General features: G+C 49.5%; 5 non-coding genes and 2 pseudogenes across 5 annotated transcripts; all 7 read left to right on the forward strand.

Annotated features, from left to right (window-relative positions):
- The first annotated feature begins 127 nt into the window (after positions 1-127).
- On the forward strand, positions 128-318 carry LOC130317911 (U2 spliceosomal RNA). The gene has a single exon (XR_008864915.1). It is a non-coding gene; the product is annotated as a U2 spliceosomal RNA (small nuclear RNA).
- A 2,076-nt stretch (positions 319-2,394) lies between these two features.
- On the forward strand, positions 2,395-2,585 carry LOC130317912 (U2 spliceosomal RNA). The gene has a single exon (XR_008864916.1). It is a non-coding gene; the product is annotated as a U2 spliceosomal RNA (small nuclear RNA).
- A 2,082-nt stretch (positions 2,586-4,667) lies between these two features.
- LOC130317914 (U2 spliceosomal RNA) lies at positions 4,668-4,858 on the forward strand. Its single transcript, XR_008864917.1, has one exon. It is a non-coding gene; the product is annotated as a U2 spliceosomal RNA (small nuclear RNA).
- Positions 4,859-6,944: 2,086 nt separating this feature from the next.
- Positions 6,945-7,135, forward strand: LOC130317916 (U2 spliceosomal RNA). The gene has a single exon (XR_008864919.1). It is a non-coding gene; the product is annotated as a U2 spliceosomal RNA (small nuclear RNA).
- A 2,086-nt stretch (positions 7,136-9,221) lies between these two features.
- Positions 9,222-9,393, forward strand: LOC130318012 (U2 spliceosomal RNA; annotated as a pseudogene).
- Positions 9,394-15,210: 5,817 nt separating this feature from the next.
- LOC130317999 (U2 spliceosomal RNA) lies at positions 15,211-15,383 on the forward strand (annotated as a pseudogene).
- A 2,086-nt stretch (positions 15,384-17,469) lies between these two features.
- On the forward strand, positions 17,470-17,660 carry LOC130317917 (U2 spliceosomal RNA). Its single transcript, XR_008864920.1, has one exon. It is a non-coding gene; the product is annotated as a U2 spliceosomal RNA (small nuclear RNA).
- Positions 17,661-18,806: the final 1,146 nt, after the last annotated feature.

Raw genomic sequence — 18,806 nt, forward strand, 5'->3', positions numbered from 1 at the left:
TGTGTACTGGTGGTTGACTGCCCCCCAGCCCAGAGTGTGCATGGAAAATTGTCTGGCAGCCTCCCTGACAGCAAGCAGTGATAGTGCCCATGAAGGGGACCTTGTTGGGCCCGCCCCTTTCACGGTTATCGCTTCTCGGCCTTTTGGCTAAGATCAAGTGTAGTATCTGTTCTTATCAGTTTAATATCTGATACGTCCCCTATCTGGGGACCATATATTAAATGGATTTTTGAGAACGGGGGCCGATTTCGAAGCTTGCTTCCGTCGCCCTATGCATTGACCCGATATGGCAGTATCTTCGGGTACAGTGCACCACCCCCTTACAGGGTTAAAAAGAAAGATTCCTACTTTCATTGCTACCTGCTTGCTGGCTAGCCAGCTAGCCAGCCCTGTGGGCCTTGCTGCTGCTGCTGCAGCCAAAAAACAAAAGGTGGTGCTGCTGCTGCTTCTGCTGCTTCTGCTTGTGTCTGGCCGCTGTTGGAGCGTCCAGGCACAGGACTTCTGCTGCTGCTGACTAAATGGCCTCCTTAATTGGATCATTTGAGTAGCCAGCACACCTGTGCAGGTAGGGCATGACATGATAGGCAGCTGCCTTGATAGCGGGTGGGTGCTGAATGTTCCTAATTGACAAAATAAGATTAATGCTTATGAAGAAATATAAAATCTCATCCCTTCCCCAATATCGCGCCACACCCCTACCCCTTAATTCCCTGGTTGAACTTGATGGACATATGTCTTTTTTCGACCGTACTAACTATGTAACTATGTAACATAACATGGGGGGGTCTCCTGGCTGTTCACACAGGTGTGTCATTGCTGTACATTGACCATGCATTGCTTCTGTGGTATTGCAAAGGCAAAGACAAATGCTTCCAGCCATCCATTGCACTAATGGATTGGTCATCAGCTGGCTGTCTATGTCCCGCATCAATATAGACCAAAGTACAGAGGGTTAGGCTATGCTATAGTGCACCTACCTGATGCATCAGAAGGTGCGAGGCCCTTGCTAAATTCTGTGCACAGACTTTGAGATCTATGCTTTAGACTGTATCTAAACCTGCTCCAACATGGACTGACATTCTGGCCTACTTTCAGCCGATGCGACTTGTCTGTCGCTGAACAGTCGCTTTTTATGTATTCAGCACCTATGTATAATGTTGTAAAAATGCTCTAGAAGCTAAAGTCGCAGAAATGTCACACATATTTGGCCTGCAACTTTCTGTGCGACAAATTCAGACAGGAAAAATCAGTATAAATCCTTAGAAAATTATCCCCCAGTGTCTCCATCTGCTGGCGGTATTGAATAAGCATTGCTGCACTGATGGGGTATGCATTAGACGAAAAAAAAGAAGAAAAAGAAGAATAATACGCCCAGAAAAGAGGCGAAAAGGAGAAAAACGTAAAAAAACGTGAAAAAAAAGTAAGAGGAAGAGAAGGGAAAAAAAGGTGGAAATGGGTTTAAAAGTGATTTCGGCGGAGAAATATATATATATATATATATATATATATATATATATATATACGCGCACACACACACATATATATAAACATATTCTCCGTTGAGATATTGCAGCCGCTGCTGTGTCCAGGCCCAGGAGCCTTAGCACTGTGCTGTGATGTCACTCAATACCACTGACATCACTAGGTGTAAACAACATCTCTCCTTTGCTGTGTATGTGACTATGGAGCTGTTTGGTGATGTCGTCTATTATGGCCTTCATAGAAGCAACAGGAGATTGTTGCATCCATCTAGAACCCTCAGAACTACAGTGCTATGATGTCACTCACTTCCACAGGCCTTGCAGAGTGTAAACAACAACAACCCAGCTTTGTTGTGTATGTAACCATAGGGATTGTGATGTCACCTAGAACCTTCACAGCAGCGACAGCTTTATGAGGAGCATCAGCACTGCTCTGCCTGAGCAGAACCATCACCGCCATAGGTTGTCAAATAACCCGGATTTAACCCACACAGGTAAGTCCAATGGGGTGCAGGCATGTCCTCTATGCTTACAGCTTCCCGTGGGTGTTGGTTTGATACCGTTTGGGGACAGCCAAGGAGGCATCTGCAGGCAACAAAGGTAGGTGTGTGCTTGTGTGTATGTTTCCTATGCAGATCCTAAGCCCAGTGTCACATGCAAGTAGGAGGAGTAAGAAGGGTTCCTGGCAAATCCGGGTTATGGATTGCATTTAAAAAGGCCCCGTGGGAGTGCAATGGGCCCCTGTCTTGCTGCTTAGCAATAATGGTATGGGTTTAGGTTCTGCTGTGTGTACTGGTGGTTGACTGCCCCCCAGCCCAGAGTGTGCATGGAAAATTGTCTGGCAGCCTCCCTGACAGCAAGCAGTGATAGTGCCCATGAAGGGGACCTTGTTGGGCCCGCCCCTTTCACGGTTATCGCTTCTCGGCCTTTTGGCTAAGATCAAGTGTAGTATCTGTTCTTATCAGTTTAATATCTGATACGTCCCCTATCTGGGGACCATATATTAAATGGATTTTTGAGAACGGGGGCCGATTTCGAAGCTTGCTTCCGTCGCCCTATGCATTGACCCGATATGGCAGTATCTTCGGGTACAGTGCACCACCCCCTTACAGGGTTAAAAAGAAAGATTCCTACTTTCATTGCTACCTGCTTGCTGGCTAGCCAGCTAGCCAGCCCTGTGGGCCTTGCTGCTGCTGCTGCTGCTGCAGCCAAAAAACAAAAGGTGGTGCTGCTGCTGCTTCTGCTGCTTCTGCTTGTGTCTGGCCGCTGTTGGAGCGTCCAGGCACAGGACTTCTGCTGCTGCTGACTAAATGGCCTCCTTAATTGGATCATTTGAGTAGCCAGCACACCTGTGCAGGTAGGGCATGACATGATAGGCAGCTGCCTTGATAGCGGGTGGGTGCTGAATGTTCCTAATTGACAAAATAAGATTAATGCTTATGAAGAAATATAAAATCTCATCCCTTCCCCAATATCGCACCACACCCCTACCCCTTAATTCCCTGGTTGAACTTGATGGACATATGTCTTTTTTCGACCGTACTAACTATGTAACTATGTAACATAACATGGGGGGGTCTCCTGGCTGTTCACACAGGTGTGTCATTGCTGTACATTGACCATGCATTGCTTCTGTGGTATTGCAAAGGCAAAGACAAATGCTTCCAGCCATCCATTGCACTAATGGATTGGTCATCAGCTGGCTGTCTATGTCCCGCATCAATATAGACCAAAGTACAGAGGGTTAGGCTATGCTATAGTGCACCTACCTGATGCATCAGAAGGTGCGAGGCCCTTGCTAAATTCTGTGCACAGACTTTGAGATCTATGCTTTAGACTGTATCTAAACCTGCTCCAACATGGACTGACATTCTGGCCTACTTTCAGCCGATGCGACTTGTCTGTCGCTGAACAGTCGCTTTTTATGTATTCAGCACCTATGTATAATGTTGTAAAAATGCTCTAGAAGCTAAAGTCGCAGAAATGTCACACATATTTGGCCTGCAACTTTCTGTGCGACAAATTCAGACAGGAAAAATCAGTATAAATCCTTAGAAAATTATCCCCCAGTGTCTCCATCTGCTGGCGGTATTGAATAAGCATTGCTGCACTGATGGGGTATGCATTAGACGAAAAAAAAGAAGAAAAAGAAGAATAATACGCCCAGAAAAGAGGCGAAAAGGAGAAAAACGTAAAAAAACGTGAAAAAAAAGTAAGAGGAAGAGAAGGGAAAAAAAGGTGGAAATGGGTTTAAAAGTGATTTCGGCGGAGAAATATATATATATATATATATATATATATATATATATATATACGCGCACACACACACATATATATAAACGTATTCTCCGTTGAGATATTGCAGCCGCTGCTGTGTCCAGGCCCAGGAGCCTTAGCACTGTGCTGTGATGTCACTCAATACCACTGACATCACTAGGTGTAAACAACATCTCTCCTTTGCTGTGTATGTGACTATGGAGCTGTTTGGTGATGTCGTCTATTATGGCCTTCATAGAAGCAACAGGAGATTGTTGCATCCATCTAGAACCCTCAGAACTACAGTGCTATGATGTCACTCACTTCCACAGGCCTTGCAGAGTGTAAACAACAACAACCCAGCTTTGTTGTGTATGTAACCATAGGGATTGTGATGTCACCTAGAACCTTCACAGCAGCGACAGCTTTATGAGGAGCATCAGCACTGCTCTGCCTGAGCAGAACCATCACCGCCATAGGTTGTCAAATAACCCGGATTTAACCCACACAGGTAAGTCCAATGGGGTGCAGGCATGTCCTCTATGCTTACAGCTTCCCGTGGGTGTTGGTTTGATACCGTTTGGGGACAGCCAAGGAGGCATCTGCAGGCAACAAAGGTAGGTGTGTGCTTGTGTGTGTGTTTCCTATGCAGATCCTAAGCCCAGTGTCACATGCAAGTAGGAGGAGTAAGAAGGGTTCCTGGCAAATCCGGGTTATGGATTGCATTTAAAAAGGCCCCGTGGGAGTGCAATGGGCCCCTGTCTTGCTGCTTAGCAATAATGGTATGGGTTTAGGTTCTGCTGTGTGTACTGGTGGTTGACTGCCCCCCAGCCCAGAGTGTGCATGGAAAATTGTCTGGCAGCCTCCCTGACAGCAAGCAGTGATAGTGCCCATGAAGGGGACCTTGTTGGGCCCGCCCCTTTCACGGTTATCGCTTCTCGGCCTTTTGGCTAAGATCAAGTGTAGTATCTGTTCTTATCAGTTTAATATCTGATACGTCCCCTATCTGGGGACCATATATTAAATGGATTTTTGAGAACGGGGGCCGATTTCGAAGCTTGCTTCCGTCGCCCTATGCATTGACCCGATATGGCAGTATCTTCGGGTACAGTGCACCACCCCCTTACAGGGTTAAAAAGAAAGATTCCTACTTTCATTGCTACCTGCTTGCTGGCTAGCCAGCTAGCCAGCCCTGTGGGCCTTGCTGCTGCTGCTGCTGCTGCAGCCAAAAAACAAAAGGTGGTGCTGCTGCTGCTTCTGCTGCTTCTGCTTGTGTCTGGCCGCTGTTGGAGCGTCCAGGCACAGGACTTCTGCTGCTGCTGACTAAATGGCCTCCTTAATTGGATCATTTGAGTAGCCAGCACACCTGTGCAGGTAGGGCATGACATGATAGGCAGCTGCCTTGATAGCGGGTGGGTGCTGAATGTTCCTAATTGACAAAATAAGATTAATGCTTATGAAGAAATATAAAATCTCATCCCTTCCCCAATATCGCGCCACACCCCTACCCCTTAATTCCCTGGTTGAACTTGATGGACATATGTCTTTTTTCGACCGTACTAACTATGTAACTATGTAACATAACATGGGGGGGTCTCCTGGCTGTTCACACAGGTGTGTCATTGCTGTACATTGACCATGCATTGCTTCTGTGGTATTGCAAAGGCAAAGACAAATGCTTCCAGCCATCCATTGCACTAATGGATTGGTCATCAGCTGGCTGTCTATGTCCCGCATCAATATAGACCAAAGTACAGAGGGTTAGGCTATGCTATAGTGCACCTACCTGATGCATCAGAAGGTGCGAGGCCCTTGCTAAATTCTGTGCACAGACTTTGAGATCTATGCTTTAGACTGTATCTAAACCTGCTCCAACATGGACTGACATTCTGGCCTACTTTCAGCCGATGCGACTTGTCTGTCGCTGAACAGTCGCTTTTTATGTATTCAGCACCTATGTATAATGTTGTAAAAATGCTCTAGAAGCTAAAGTCGCAGAAATGTCACACATATTTGGCCTGCAACTTTCTGTGCGACAAATTCAGACAGGAAAAATCAGTATAAATCCTTAGAAAATTATCCCCCAGTGTCTCCATCTGCTGGCGGTATTGAATAAGCATTGCTGCACTGATGGGGTATGCATTAGACGAAAAAAAAGAAGAAAAAGAAGAATAATACGCCCAGAAAAGAGGCGAAAAGGAGAAAAACGTAAAAAAACGTGAAAAAAAAGTAAGAGGAAGAGAAGGGAAAAAAAGGTGGAAATGGGTTTAAAAGTGATTTCGGCGGAGAAATATATATATATATATATATATATATATATATATATATATATATACGCGCACACACACACATATATATAAACGTATTCTCCGTTGAGATATTGCAGCCGCTGCTGTGTCCAGGCCCAGGAGCCTTAGCACTGTGCTGTGATGTCACTCAATACCACTGACATCACTAGGTGTAAACAACATCTCTCCTTTGCTGTGTATGTGACTATGGAGCTGTTTGGTGATGTCGTCTATTATGGCCTTCATAGAAGCAACAGGAGATTGTTGCATCCATCTAGAACCCTCAGAACTACAGTGCTATGATGTCACTCACTTCCACAGGCCTTGCAGAGTGTAAACAACAACAACCCAGCTTTGTTGTGTATGTAACCCTAGGGATTGTGATGTCACCTAGAACCTTCACAGCAGCGACAGCTTTATGAGGAGCATCAGCACTGCTCTGCCTGAGCAGAACCATCACCGCCATAGGTTGTCAAATAACCCGGATTTAACCCACACAGGTAAGTCCAATGGGGTGCAGGCATGTCCTCTATGCTTACAGCTTCCCGTGGGTGTTGGTTTGATACCGTTTGGGGACAGCCAAGGAGGCATCTGCAGGCAACAAAGGTAGGTGTGTGCTTGTGTGTGTGTTTCCTATGCAGATCCTAAGCCCAGTGTCACATGCAAGTAGGAGGAGTAAGAAGGGTTCCTGGCAAATCCGGGTTATGGATTGCATTTAAAAAGGCCCCGTGGGAGTGCAATGGGCCCCTGTCTTGCTGCTTAGCAATAATGGTATGGGTTTAGGTTCTGCTGTGTGTACTGGTGGTTGACTGCCCCCCAGCCCAGAGTGTGCATGGAAAATTGTCTGGCAGCCTCCCTGACAGCAAGCAGTGATAGTGCCCATGAAGGGGACCTTGTTGGGCCCGCCCCTTTCACGGTTATCGCTTCTCGGCCTTTTGGCTAAGATCAAGTGTAGTATCTGTTCTTATCAGTTTAATATCTGATACGTCCCCTATCTGGGGACCATATATTAAATGGATTTTTGAGAACGGGGGCCGATTTCGAAGCTTGCTTCCGTCGCCCTATGCATTGACCCGATATGGCAGTATCTTCGGGTACAGTGCACCACCCCCTTACAGGGTTAAAAAGAAAGATTCCTACTTTCATTGCTACCTGCTTGCTGGCTAGCCAGCTAGCCAGCCCTGTGGGCCTTGCTGCTGCTGCTGCTGCTGCAGCCAAAAAACAAAAGGTGGTGCTGCTGCTGCTTCTGCTGCTTCTGCTTGTGTCTGGCCGCTGTTGGAGCGTCCAGGCACAGGACTTCTGCTGCTGCTGACTAAATGGCCTCCTTAATTGGATCATTTGAGTAGCCAGCACACCTGTGCAGGTAGGGCATGACATGATAGGCAGCTGCCTTGATAGCGGGTGGGTGCTGAATGTTCCTAATTGACAAAATAAGATTAATGCTTATGAAGAAATATAAAATCTCATCCCTTCCCCAATATCGCGCCACACCCCTACCCCTTAATTCCCTGGTTGAACTTGATGGACATATGTCTTTTTTCGACCGTACTAACTATGTAACTATGTAACATAACATGGGGGGGTCTCCTGGCTGTTCACACAGGTGTGTCATTGCTGTACATTGACCATGCATTGCTTCTGTGGTATTGCAAAGGCAAAGACAAATGCTTCCAGCCATCCATTGCACTAATGGATTGGTCATCAGCTGGCTGTCTATGTCCCGCATCAATATAGACCAAAGTACAGAGGGTTAGGCTATGCTATAGTGCACCTACCTGATGCATCAGAAGGTGCGAGGCCCTTGCTAAATTCTGTGCACAGACTTTGAGATCTATGCTTTAGACTGTATCTAAACCTGCTCCAACATGGACTGACATTCTGGCCTACTTTCAGCCGATGCGACTTGTCTGTCGCTGAACAGTCGCTTTTTATGTATTCAGCACCTATGTATAATGTTGTAAAAATGCTCTAGAAGCTAAAGTCGCAGAAATGTCACACATATTTGGCCTGCAACTTTCTGTGCGACAAATTCAGACAGGAAAAATCAGTATAAATCCTTAGAAAATTATCCCCCAGTGTCTCCATCTGCTGGCGGTATTGAATAAGCATTGCTGCACTGATGGGGTATGCATTAGACGAAAAAAAAGAAGAAAAAGAAGAATAATACGCCCAGAAAAGAGGCGAAAAGGAGAAAAACGTAAAAAAACGTGAAAAAAAAGTAAGAGGAAGAGAAGGGAAAAAAAGGTGGAAATGGGTTTAAAAGTGATTTCGGCGGAGAAATATATATATATATATATATATATATATATATATATATATATATACGCGCACACACACACATATATATAAACGTATTCTCCGTTGAGATATTGCAGCCGCTGCTGTGTCCAGGCCCAGGAGCCTTAGCACTGTGCTGTGATGTCACTCAATACCACTGACATCACTAGGTGTAAACAACATCTCTCCTTTGCTGTGTATGTGACTATGGAGCTGTTTGGTGATGTCGTCTATTATGGCCTTCATAGAAGCAACAGGAGATTGTTGCATCCATCTAGAACCCTCAGAACTACAGTGCTATGATGTCACTCACTTCCACAGGCCTTGCAGAGTGTAAACAACAACAACCCAGCTTTGTTGTGTATGTAACCATAGGGATTGTGATGTCACCTAGAACCTTCACAGCAGCGACAGCTTTATGAGGAGCATCAGCACTGCTCTGCCTGAGCAGAACCATCACCGCCATAGGTTGTCAAATAACCCGGATTTAACCCACACAGGTAAGTCCAATGGGGTGCAGGCATGTCCTCTATGCTTACAGCTTCCCGTGGGTGTTGGTTTGATACCGTTTGGGGACAGCCAAGGAGGCATCTGCAGGCAACAAAGGTAGGTGTGTGCTTGTGTGTGTGTTTCCTATGCAGATCCTAAGCCCAGTGTCACATGCAAGTAGGAGGAGTAAGAAGGGTTCCTGGCAAATCCGGGTTATGGATTGCATTTAAAAAGGCCCCGTGGGAGTGCAATGGGCCCCTGTCTTGCTGCTTAGCAATAATGGTATGGGTTTAGGTTCTGCTGTGTGTACTGGTGGTTGACTGCCCCCCAGCCCAGAGTGTGCATGGAAAATTGTCTGGCAGCCTCCCTGACAGCAAGCAGTGATAGTGCCCATGAAGGGGACCTTGTTGGGCCCGCCCCTTTCACGGTTATCGCTTCTCGGCCTTTTGGCTAAGATCAAGTGTAGTATCTGTTCTTATCAGTTCTTATCTTACCTGGCAGGGGAGATACCATGATCGCTACGGTCTGAAGAACTCCAAGCATTGTGGTAGAGATTTTGCGTAGTACGATTGCAGTACTTTTCGTTCTTATTAGAACCGCATTTCTCTAGAGCATACCACCTGAAGATCGTCTCCTGCCTGCCTCGGAACATCTGAAGAAGGAGAAGATCTTGAAGACTGCAGCTCCGGAAGAAGCCGACGAAGAACCTGGAAGAAGGGAATCGGCGGTGAATTCCGGAACAGCGGCGAAGAGGAAGGCGGCGCAGAATCTTTTCGAAGAAACTCGCTGCCTCTGGAGAAGGATTTGCATAGCTCCTCCCACCGGGACCGGATCTGCATAGCTCCTCCCACCCGGGAAAGAAGACTTTGCGAAGCCTCTCTCCACAAGCAAGCAAGGAAGCGGAAAAGAGCCTGCTGGAAGAAGCCATGGCCTCAACCAGCAAGTCCACCCAGGAGGCTGCAGGGCAAGGCCTGGAGGTCCAGCCCCAACCACAGCAAGCTTCAACCTCCACCACGGCAAGGCAGAAGGGCGGCAGAATTCCTAACCTGGAAGCTCCAACCCTGGAGCCCTGGATGAGGCAGACTGTTGCCTTGAAGCTCAAGCCCGTGGACGGAAGGGTGCCGGACATGTCCCACGACGTGTTCTGCAAGAAGATGCTGGCGGATCAAGGCTTCCCCACGGCTGACACCCTGGGAATAGCAACCTTCTTTTCGGGAATCTTCTACATCACCTTTGCCACCATTGGGACCTGTAGAAGATACTGGGAGGTGGTGAAAGCGGCGAGTCCCGAATCCCCTTTTTCTCGCTTTGTGGGCAACTGCCTTATTCAAAGAGAGGAGAGGCGGGTGACGGTCTCAATGCGGAACCCACACACCCCAGGCACGGACATCTCGACCTTCCTGAAGCGCTTCTGCACCGTGGTGAGGGAGCCCACCCGCATCCTGAACTCACTCGGATACTGGACCTGCAAGTGGTCTGTGGTCGTCAGACTCAACAAGAACCCTGCTTCTCCAGACGGACTACAGCACCTGCCAACGACATTTTCCTTGGGCAACTCCACAGGACTTATTTTCTACCCGGACATGCCGCAGACCTGCAGGAGATGTGGCAAGATGGGCCACGAGGGCAAGGACTGTATGGAGGATGCCTGCAGGTATTGCCGTGTGACAGGTCACACGACCAAGGACTGCCCCAAGAGCAAGACCTGCAACCTCTGCGGACTGGCAGCCCACAGCTACAAGGACTGCCCCCAGAGGGAGAGAACATGGGCATCTGTGGCAGCGAGAGCACCGAAGCCAGCCCCAGCTCCGGAGCCAACACCACGGATGGCCAAGCCGACCAAGGAGGGTAAGAAGGCGAAAGCCACCACCCCTGCCCCGTCCCGCCCCTCCCCTGCCCCTCCAGTCCCATCCCCTGCCCCTCCCGCCCCATCTCCTGCCCCATCCCGCCCCACTCCTGCCCCATCCCGTCCCACCCCTGCCCCATCCCGTCCCACCCCTGCCCCTCCTGCCCCATCCCGTCCCACCCCTGCCCCTCCTGCCCCATCCCGTCCCACCTCTGCCCCTCCTGCCCCATCCCGCCCCACCCCTGCCCCCCGTACCCCACCCCGGCCCACCCCTGCCCCCCGTACCCCACCCCGGCCCACCCCTGCCCCGTCCTCCCCTGCCCGGCCCACCCCTGCCCCGTCCTCCCCTGCCCGGCCCACCCCTGCCCCGTCCTCCCCTGCCCCGGCACTCTCTCCTGCCCCCCGCCCCACCCAGCCTCCTTTCTCTCCTGGCCCAGCAGCACCTAACCCCCCTCCAGATGCTGGTGCCCGCCCTTCGGAGGACTTTCCTGTGCTTCCTCCCCCAGGTACCATACAGAGGAAGAGGAAAGGAAGGGACAACGTATCAGAAGAGTCCCACAAAAGAAAGATAATCGAGACCTGCGAGACCCCTCAAGCTTCAGATGAGGAGGAGGAGATGGAGCAGGTCTGCGAGAGCCTTGAGGCTTCAGAAGGAGAGGAGGTGATGGAGCAGGCCCAAGTGGAGCAGGTCCAAGCAGAGCCAGTCCAAGCTCAATCTATGGAGGAGCTGCTGCAGGACCCAGAGGTTAAGAAAATCCTGGACACTCCGTCCATCACGGTCTACGACGAGTTCTTGGAAGGGCGCTACGAGAAGCCACAGGAGCCGACAGGCGCCAGAGAAGAGGACCCGTCCGACCAGACTGGTAACTAGTATCAGAACTAACCTCTCTTTTTATTCCCATGGCTGATCTCAACATCTTCTGCATTAATGTGAGGAGTATTAGAGCTTGGTTTAGATTTCAGACTGTTCTTACGTTCTTAGATTCCCAGAGGTGTGATGTTTACATGTTGCAGGAATGTGCTTTGTCTGCTTCTAGGTCTTACAACCATCTGGCCAGGCAGTGGCCTCACGGCCCTTCCTACTGGTCTGGTGGGGGCGACAATAGGTCTGCGGGGGTGGCCATCCTGATCAGGGGAGGTAACTTTGCACTTGATTCCGTCCGGGAGCTCGTCTGTGGCAGACTTCTTGTCGCAGACGGTTCCTGGGCGGGTGAGCCCGTGCGGCTCATCAACGTGTATGCCTCCCCTGAGAGGGATGTCCGACTGGAGGTTCTCCAGGCCCTGCGGGCTGAACTCGCCACCACTAGAGCAGTAGTGTTGGGTGGTGACTTCAACTGCCCCATTGAGGTGGACGGGCGCAGTTCTGGCACATCCGCCAACCTGGACGTGACGTCTAAACTGCTGATTGAGATGGTGACGGAGGCATCCTTGCAGGACGTTGTCGGGTCCGTCGGGAACGGCTCCGTAAACTATAAGTGGAGCCGCCCCGATGGCTCGCTCCGTTCTCGGATAGACTTCATCTTCACTTCGAGAGCAGTCAGAAAGGTGTCGTACTCTATGGTCCCCTGCTTCTTCTCTGACCACAGGGCCATTCGATTCCGGGGGACTCTGGGCCATGGATTCCCACCTGGCCCGGGCTCCTGGAAGTTGAATTGTGCCCTGTTGGAGCAGAGGGAGGTCATGGAGGAACTTAGGGATGCTTACCTTGTATGGCGAAATGACAAATGTCTGTTCAAGTGCATCAGCGATTGGTGGGAATATGTTAAAGTCGAATTCCGTTGTTTCTTTCAGGCAAAAGGCAGACAACAGGCGTGTGCGAAGAAGTGGGACTTGAGGAAACTGCAGCGCGAGCTGCGGTCCCTGCAGGACCTGCTCCAGTGTGGCTGGGACGTCAGGGAGGAGCTGGAGGAGACCAAAAAGAGCTTGAAAAGGCACTTTGAGGAGGAATCCAAGCGAATCGTCTTTCGTTCCAAGGTGGAGAACCTGGAGAAGGGTGAGAAATGTAACTCTTTCTTTTTCAGGAAGCTCCATGCCGGCCACACGCCCCTGACTGAGCTACGAGATGAGACCGGACACATGAGGAGCGGCAAGGAGGAAGTGATGGGGGTCGTCCACGACTTCTACAGCAACCTCTACGCCCCCAAGTCATCCGACCCCGAAGCCGCCGAGAGGTTCCTGTCAGGTGTCACTAACGTTGTTGATCCCGCAGGTGCGGCGGCTATGGACGATCCCTTGACGGTGGGGGAGCTGCTCTCTGCCGCTAAATCCTTTAAGCCCGGCAGGACCCCGGGCAGTGACGGTCTCCCGGCCGAGCTCTACGTAGCGCTGGGTGACCTGATCTGTCCGGACCTGTTGGAGGTGTACGAGGAGATGGTGGTGGGGGGCAGAATGCCTCCGTCGTTGAGGGAAGGGATGATCACGATCTTGTATAAGCGGAAGGGGGAGAGATGTGACCTGAAAAACTGGCGTCCCATCTCTCTCCTGAACGTGGACTACAAGATCCTCGCCAAGGTGCTGGCCAACAGGCTGAAACCTGTCATGGGGCAGATCGTCCATCCGGACCAGACCTGCAGCATTCCTGGCCGCAGGATTGCCGACAGCCTTGCCCTTGTGAGAGACACGGTCCATTACATCCAGGACCGCGGGGGCCGCGCCGCCCTGGTCAGCTTAGATCAGGAGAAGGCGTTCGACCGTGTCTCCCACGCATTCATGGACAGGGTTTTGCGCAGGCTGGGTCTGGGGAAGATGTTTTGCTCTTTTGTTAACGTTATGTATTTTGACATTTACAGCACGGTGTTGGTGAACGGCTGGAAGACTGACCCCTTTCCTATTCTTTCAGGGGTTAGACAAGGCTGCCCTCTTTCACCTCTCCTTTTTGTTTGTGTTATAGAGCTCTTCGCTGAGACTATCCGGCAGAATGGAGAGATCAGAGGGATCACCGCACCAGGACCAGATCGCCACGAGGTCAAGTGCTCGCTCTACATGGACGACGTGACCATCTTCTGCGCTGACCAGCGTTCGGTGACTGCACTCGTCCAGACCTGCGAGGACTTCGGCAGAGCTTCGGGGGCAAAAGTCAACTGCGGGAAGTCGGAGGCCATGCTCTTCGGGGAATGGCACCTGGCTTCTTCCGCCCCCTTCCCCTTTACTATTAAGCCGGACTTCATTCAAATTCTTGGAGTCTGGTTCGGGAAGGAAGGAGCGGCCCTTAAGTCTTGGCAAGACCGACTAGGAAGGATAAACTCGAAGATCGGACTGTGGAGCTCCAGAAAGCTCACGATGGAAGGCAAGGCACTTGTCCTGCGGAGTGAAGTTTTGCCTGTGCTCCAATATACCGCACAGGCCTGGCCTCCCCATACCACCGTTTGCAAGGCCATCACCCGGACAGTGTTTGGCTTCGTCTGGGGCAAAATGGACAGAGTCAAGAGGACCGTGATGTACAAGGAACCCCGCAAGGGTGGGAAGGGAATACCCGACATCCCCGCTCTGCTGAGGGCCTCCTTTGCATGTGTCACGGTGCAGCGGACTCTTGTTGAAAAGACTGGCTCAGCGGGCAGGTCCATGTCTCGCTTGCTTCTCATGCCCCTCTGGAGACAGCTGGGCTGGGACAAGTGGGACAGCTCCATCCCTTACAACAGGAACACTCCCTGGTTCTATGGGGATGTTGTCCGGTTTGTGAGGGAGCACCAGCTGGAAGGACTGAAACCCGACCTATGGAAGCCGAAGACAATCCACAAACTCATCCGAGCTAAGGACTCGACCGAGCTGGTTCCGGGACTCCCCGCAGCCACTGCAGAGACAGTTTGGAACAATGTGGCCTCAAAGCGGCTTACCAATGGACACAAGGACTTGTCGTGGATGGCCGTCATGGGAGGTCTCTCTCTCAGGTCATTCATGCATGCCCGCAACCTGTGCAAGACCCGGCACTGCCCCCGTTGCCCCTACGTGGAGGAAACATCTTTCCACGTGTTTTGGCAGTGCCCCTTTGCACAGGGTCTGTTGGACGCCCTAGAACAGGAACTCAGAGACTCAGTGCCCAGGAGCTGCCTATCGTACCATTCGGTGCTTTACGGCCTGTTCCCTGGGACCCACGACGTGGAGGCCATCCAGGAGGCCTGGCGCCTTATGAACTGTTTTAAGGACGCAGTGTGGCTTGCCAGGAACCGCCTCGTGATCAACAGGGAAAACATGTCCGTCCGGGACTGCCGCAGGTTCATCAAGAACCTGCTTAGAGACTATTCCATCTTGGACAGCTCGGCCGTTGATGAGGAAGAAGAGGAGTGAAGACCCCTCTCCTTCTCCCATGTCTCCCTGAAGATACAGCCCAACAGTTTGGCCCTGTGATCCGCCCCCTCCCTACCCCCACATAGTCGCCAACACCCCTACCCCGATCACAGATTGTATTATTTGGTTTTTGTTTGATCTCTTGTGCCTTTATATTGCAGGATTGAGCTGAATGTTAGAGTAGCATGGTGTGCGGTGTATAGCTTAGGGAACCTTTGCTGTGTATTGTACTATCATGCTTTGTGTGACTGTAATTTATTGTACGACTTGTAATGACTGAACGGAAAATAAAGCTCTTTCAATCAAAAATCTGTTCTTATCAGTTTAATATCTGATACGTCTCCTATCTGGGGACCATATATTAAATGGATTTTTGAGAACGGGGGCCGATTTCGAAGCTTGCTTCCGTCGCCCTATGCATTGACCCGATATGGCAGTATCTTCGGGTACAGTGCACCACCCCCTTACAGGGTTAAAAAGAAAGATTCCTACTTTCATTGCTACCTGCTTGCTGGCTAGCCAGCTAGCCAGCCCTGTGGGCCTTGCTGCTGCTGCTGCTGCTGCAGCCAAAAAACAAAAGGTGGTGCTGCTGCTGCTTCTGCTGCTTCTGCTTGTGTCTGGCCGCTGTTGGAGCGTCCAGGCACAGGACTTCTGCTGCTGCTGACTAAATGGCCTCCTTAATTGGATCATTTGAGTAGCCAGCACACCTGTGCAGGTAGGGCATGACATGATAGGCAGCTGCCTTGATAGCGGGTGGGTGCTGAATGTTCCTAATTGACAAAATAAGATTAATGCTTATGAAGAAATATAAAATCTCATCCCTTCCCCAATATCGCGCCACACCCCTACCCCTTAATTCCCTGGTTGAACTTGATGGACATATGTCTTTTTTCGACCGTACTAACTATGTAACTATGTAACATAACATGGGGGGGTCTCCTGGCTGTTCACACAGGTGTGTCATTGCTGTACATTGACCATGCATTGCTTCTGTGGTATTGCAAAGGCAAAGACAAATGCTTCCAGCCATCCATTGCACTAATGGATTGGTCATCAGCTGGCTGTCTATGTCCCGCATCAATATAGACCAAAGTACAGAGGGTTAGGCTATGCTATAGTGCACCTACCTGATGCATCAGAAGGTGCGAGGCCCTTGCTAAATTCTGTGCACAGACTTTGAGATCTATGCTTTAGACTGTATCTAAACCTGCTCCAACATGGACTGACATTCTGGCCTACTTTCAGCCGATGCGACTTGTCTGTCGCTGAACAGTCGCTTTTTATGTATTCAGCACCTATGTATAATGTTGTAAAAATGCTCTAGAAGCTAAAGTCGCAGAAATGTCACACATATTTGGCCTGCAACTTTCTGTGCGACAAATTCAGACAGGAAAAATCAGTATAAATCCTTAGAAAATTATCCCCCAGTGTCTCCATCTGCTGGCGGTATTGAATAAGCATTGCTGCACTGATGGGGTATGCATTAGACGAAAAAAAAGAAGAAAAAGAAGAATAATACGCCCAGAAAAGAGGCGAAAAGGAGAAAAACGTAAAAAAACGTGAAAAAAAAGTAAGAGGAAGAGAAGGGAAAAAAAGGTGGAAATGGGTTTAAAAGTGATTTCGGCGGAGAAATATATATATATATATATATATATATATATATATATATATATATACGCGCACACACACACATATATATAAACGTATTCTCCGTTGAGATATTGCAGCCGCTGCTGTGTCCAGGCCCAGGAGCCTTAGCACTGTGCTGTGATGTCACTCAATACCACTGACATCACTAGGTGTAAACAACATCTCTCCTTTGCTGTGTATGTGACTATGGAGCTGTTTGGTGATGTCGTCTATTATGGCCTTCATAGAAGCAACAGGAGATTGTTGCATCCATCTAGAACCCTCAGAACTACAGTGCTATGATGTCACTCACTTCCACAGGCCTTGCAGAGTGTAAACAACAACAACCCAGCTTTGTTGTGTATGTAACCATAGGGATTGTGATGTCACCTAGAACCTTCACAGCAGCGACAGCTTTATGAGGAGCATCAGCACTGCTCTGCCTGAGCAGAACCATCACCGCCATAGGTTGTCAAATAACCCGGATTTAACCCACACAGGTAAGTCCAATGGGGTGCAGGCATGTCCTCTATGCTTACAGCTTCCCGTGGGTGTTGGTTTGATACCGTTTGGGGACAGCCAAGGAGGCATCTGCAGGCAACAAAGGTAGGTGTGTGCTTGTGTGTGTGTTTCCTATGCAGATCCTAAGCCCAGTGTCACATGCAAGTAGGAGGAGTAAGAAGGGTTCCTGGCAAATCCGGGTTATGGATTGCATTTAAAAAGGCCCCGTGGGAGTGCAATGGGCCCCTGTCTTGCTGCTTAGCAATAATGGTATGGGTTTAGGTTCTGCTGTGTGTACTGGTGGTTGACTGCCCCCCAGCCCAGAGTGTGCATGGAAAATTGTCTGGCAGCCTCCCTGACAGCAAGCAGTGATAGTGCCCATGAAGGGGACCTTGTTGGGCCCGCCCCTTTCACGGTTATCGCTTCTCGGCCTTTTGGCTAAGATCAAGTGTAGTATCTGTTCTTATCAGTTTAATATCTGATACGTCCCCTATCTGGGGACCATATATTAAATGGATTTTTGAGAACGGGGGCCGATTTCGAAGCTTGCTTCCGTCGCCCTATGCATTGACCCGATATGGCAGTATCTTCGGGTACAGTGCACCACCCCCTTACAGGGTTAAAAAGAAAGATTCCTACTTTCATTGCTACCTGCTTGCTGGCTAGCCAGCTAGCCAGCCCTGTGGGCCTTGCTGCTGCTGCTGCTGCTGCAGCCAAAAAACAAAAGGTGGTGCTGCTTCTGCTGCTTCTGCTGCTTCTGCTTGTGTCTGGCCGCTGTTGGAGCGTCCAGGCACAGGACTTCTGCTGCTGCTGACTAAATGGCCTCCTTAATTGGATCATTTGAGTAGCCAGCACACCTGTGCAGGTAGGGCATGACATGATAGGCAGCTGCCTTGATAGCGGGTGGGTGCTGAATGTTCCTAATTGACAAAATAAGATTAATGCTTATGAAGAAATATAAAATCTCATCCCTTCCCCAATATCGCGCCACACCCCTACCCCTTAATTCCCTGGTTGAACTTGATGGACATATGTCTTTTTTCGACCGTACTAACTATGTAACTATGTAACATAACATGGGGGGGTCTCCTGGCTGTTCACACAGGTGTGTCATTGCTGTACATTGACCATGCATTGCTTCTGTGGTATTGCAAAGGCAAAGACAAATGCTTCCAGCCATCCATTGCACTAATGGATTGGTCATCAGCTGGCTGTCTATGTCCCGCATCAATATAGACCAAAGTACAGAGGGTTAGGCTATGCTATAGTGCACCTACCTGATGCATCAGAAGGTGCGAGGCCCTTGCTAAATTCTGTGCACAGACTTTGAGATCTATGCTTTAGACTGTATCTAAACCTGCTCCAACATGGACTGACATTCTGGCCTACTTTCAGCCGATGCGACTTGTCTGTCGCTGAACAGTCGCTTTTTATGTATTCAGCACCTATGTATAATGTTGTAAAAATGCTCTAGAAGCTAAAGTCGCAGAAATGTCACACATATTTGGCCTGCAACTTTCTGTGCGACAAATTCAGACAGGAAAAATCAGTATAAATCCTTAGAAAATTATCCCCCAGTGTCTCCATCTGCTGGCGGTATTGAATAAGCATTGCTGCACTGATGGGGTATGCATTAGACGAAAAAAAAGAAGAAAAAGAAGAATAATACGCCCAGAAAAGAGGCGAAAAGGAGAAAAACGTAAAAAAACGTGAAAAAAAAGTAAGAGGAAGAGAAGGGAAAAAAAGGTGGAAATG

The sequence above is a fragment of the Hyla sarda genome, unplaced genomic scaffold (assembly GCF_029499605.1).
Source record: "Hyla sarda isolate aHylSar1 unplaced genomic scaffold, aHylSar1.hap1 scaffold_204, whole genome shotgun sequence".
Classification (NCBI taxonomy): Eukaryota; Metazoa; Chordata; class Amphibia; order Anura; family Hylidae; genus Hyla; species Hyla sarda.